The sequence below is a fragment of the Grammomys surdaster genome, unplaced genomic scaffold, assembly GCF_004785775.1.
Source record: "Grammomys surdaster isolate TR1022 unplaced genomic scaffold, NIH_TR_1.0 958, whole genome shotgun sequence".
Taxonomy (NCBI): Eukaryota; Metazoa; Chordata; class Mammalia; order Rodentia; family Muridae; genus Grammomys; species Grammomys surdaster.
In genome coordinates, this window is record NW_021605377.1 from 7,654,312 (window position 1) to 7,657,556 (window position 3,245).

At 40.2% G+C, this 3,245-nt stretch overlaps 1 pseudogene; it reads right to left on the bottom strand.

Moving 5' to 3' along the window:
* Positions 1-1,897: 1,897 nt before the first annotated feature.
* On the bottom strand, positions 1,898-2,958 carry LOC114634450 (annotated as a pseudogene).
* Positions 2,959-3,245: the final 287 nt, after the last annotated feature.

Sequence of the window (3,245 nt, forward strand, 5' to 3'; positions counted from 1 at the left end):
GCAGAAAGAAACTCAAGGAATGAAATGAATTAGTTCTCTCTCAAAATAATTGTAATTTTGCATTTAGTATTTATGGTCATGAAGCATGCCTTACATATGGGACAAGTCTTCATTCATTGGTTTTATTTATTTTAAATTATGCATTGTGGTTTTTCTACAAAAAGCAGAATGGGAACCATGGAAAGGGATTTTGAAGTCAAAGGCCTTTTTACAAACCCTAGTGATACTAGCCTGCAGAAATTAGGGGAAATAATTTACTATATCAGAGGCTTGATTTTCTCTGGAGAGTAGCTGGAAGTAACCAAGGGTAATGACATTTATCTTTTGTGCTTTTTGTGAGGATTCAGTGAGCGACCATTTCTGGCAACGTTTGAAAACTCCAAGACACTGACAGACATAGACAATTTTAAATACGGGATAAGAAATGCTTATAAAAATTCATTCATATAATCTATTATTGTTATGAACATCCGTTTTAAATTTCAAATTGAAAAAGTTAAAATTCAATGCTTTCTATATCTTATATCTATATCAGGCAGAGGTGACAGCATTGAAGGTAGGAAGTAGCCTATGGTAGTTCTATTTCATTTGAGTTTCTGGTTTGAGGTTATCTTTTTCTTAAAAAGATAAAGAAAATCTATATCTCTTAATATAGACTCAGCAGCAACTATTGGTCTCTTATGAGATGTGTGGTCACCATGGATTGTCCCATGTATAGAATGAGTGTAGGTGACATGCTGTAAACCTCAGAAACAGAAAGCAGTTCTCTATTTTCAGGCTTGTCTAAAATTAAGTCTTGATGTCAACTTGGTGTCTCTGTGGTTCAGCAATAGCCAAATAAACTACAATCTGTTTATTTAATGTTTAGTCTAGGCCAGTAGGCTGAATTGACAAAATACTCAGTGGTTCTCCCACAGAAGAATTATATCCCTCACTGAATTCTTTCTCAATTCTGTTTTCTTTGGAATATTTATTAACCTGCTGATGCTCACTGTTTGTAACATTGAGAGTGAAGCTTAGATGTAGCTTATCCAATGGGAATGAGATGAGCCACAAGAAGCCTCTGGAAGGCATGTAGCCATTAAATTAAAGCCCTCTTAGCCCTTTAAGAGGATTTTTTACCAAAGTGTTCTTCTACAGAATAAGGAAGACTACCTGTAGGGATCCCTATGTGGAGCCTCACAGTCTTCTCTCCTTCTGCCATATCTCTCACTGATACTATAATTGTTTCTTCTGATTTTTTTTAAGGGGTAAAGGAGTTGTGTCGGTTAATATGCTGCCTATACTTCTCAACCATGCTGGGCTATTACATGACTAGACAGTCCCCCGGCATAACTCCAGAGGCTTTGTGGGATTGTCTTCTATGTCAGAGTGTGACTGCATTATTCCAGTGTTCAGCTGGATTGTCCTGGCTCCAAAAGATAAGGAAGCCTTTTCAGTCTTTGTCTTCTGAAGACTTTTCTTGCAACTAAATCTTGGATGACTAGAGGTGCCCATAGTGAGAAAAAATATTAGCAGCCATAGGGATTCTGTTTAAAGCTTAGTACCACCACACACAAGGAAACTGTTTGTGGGTAATCTCAGTCTTGTTGCCTACAAGAAGCCCTGCCAATGGTGATGCTGGCCACTAGTTTCTGTCTACCCTACTTTGTGGTCTTAGATGAACAAATGGTCATGGGGATAATAAAAACAATGTTTGAATACTTTTTAATTCTGTGAATTTCATCTTTTTTTGAAAAGAGGCTTGGAACAAATTAGATAAATTGCACATAAAATCAGAAACCTATGGATCCACCCCTTTTCCAATCACTAACAAATACTAGATCCATCACAAGCTGTATGCAATTAGGACCCAGCTCAAAGGCAGTGCAGGTCTGGGGTCCAGCTTCAGATTCTGCTACTTTCCATTCTCAGCACTGAGCATTTGTTCCATGAGCATCCTCTCTAACTTTATGACATCACCAACAAACCTGCCCATCCCATGTGAGCTTCTGCATTTGGTCTTCATTGTGCACCCAACGGAAGGCCATCTCTCTAGATGTATATTCTCCAAGTCACTAGCCTGGGTTGCTTTGTTGAAAAGCACAGGGGCCAGCATGGATCCTGGAGCATCTCCCCAGAGGCTTAGGTGAGATGATAAAAAACCCCTGCCCTCTGCCTGTGCATTGATCTCACTTGTGACATTGAAGGAGGTGCCCATGACAATGCTCTTATAGCCAAACTTCTTGTCGTAGTTGTACATTTTGGTGACACTTTTTAACCTCAGGGTCCTCCTGGGGCTCACAGGATTTCATGTCTGTGTTTGCCAGACAAGAATTCATCCCACAAAGGGAGAGATGTGAGTCATACCTGCTTCATCCCAAGCCAGTGGCCTGGCCAGAAGAGCAAAGCAGTATCATGTTGCAGTGGACGCCATGCTGTTCTTCTGGCTCCATTCTAGCCTGAATTCCTTCCCAGGTTGAGGAAACTTGATGTGAATTCTACTCTTATTGATTCCTAGCTTCTTTGCAAAGCTCAATGAGACACCTGTCTTGGGTCACCTTTGAATCCTTATTAAAGGAAAACCTTGCATCTACATCTGTGGACACACGGTCTGAAGTCTTCTTTAGTATTTCTGCTCCAAACAGCACAAAAAGTTTATCAATAGCATTCTTAATCCACTCCTCTTGTGATGCGCTTGGCTCCTTGCTGTAGGCAATGGCCTGCTCCACTAATTTTTAGTAGGCAGACATCTGTGCTGCAGCCAGAATCAGAGATGGGTTCATGGTGGCATCCTGTGGCTTGTACTCATCAAGCACTTAAGTCGCCTGTATTGGCCACTGTGGTGATTTACTTCTCGAGCTGGTTAAAAGTGGACTCCATCCTCTGGCTCTGACATGGTAAAGCATGAACAGCTGACGAGAAAGCAGGAGCATGGATTTCACTCTGAAGACACAAGAGAAAGATTGACTGAGACATGTGGGGTTGGGGAACACTTCTGTCCTCAATTTCCATGATCTTTTTTTTTTTCCCCATCTTCCTAGTGCATGATGTTATTTCCCAGGCTAGTAGAAAGTAGCACCGTAGAGTTTGAATACTTCTTATAACATGAGCTGTGTAGATCTACACCTCTTTTGGGCAAAGGAGAAACTGATCTGGATAAGTATTGGTATTTTTATTTTAACAGAAGTTTATGATTTATATATAATTGTGAAACTGCTTCCTGGCTCCACAGGCATTAGCTAAGTATTGTAATTACTGTAAAA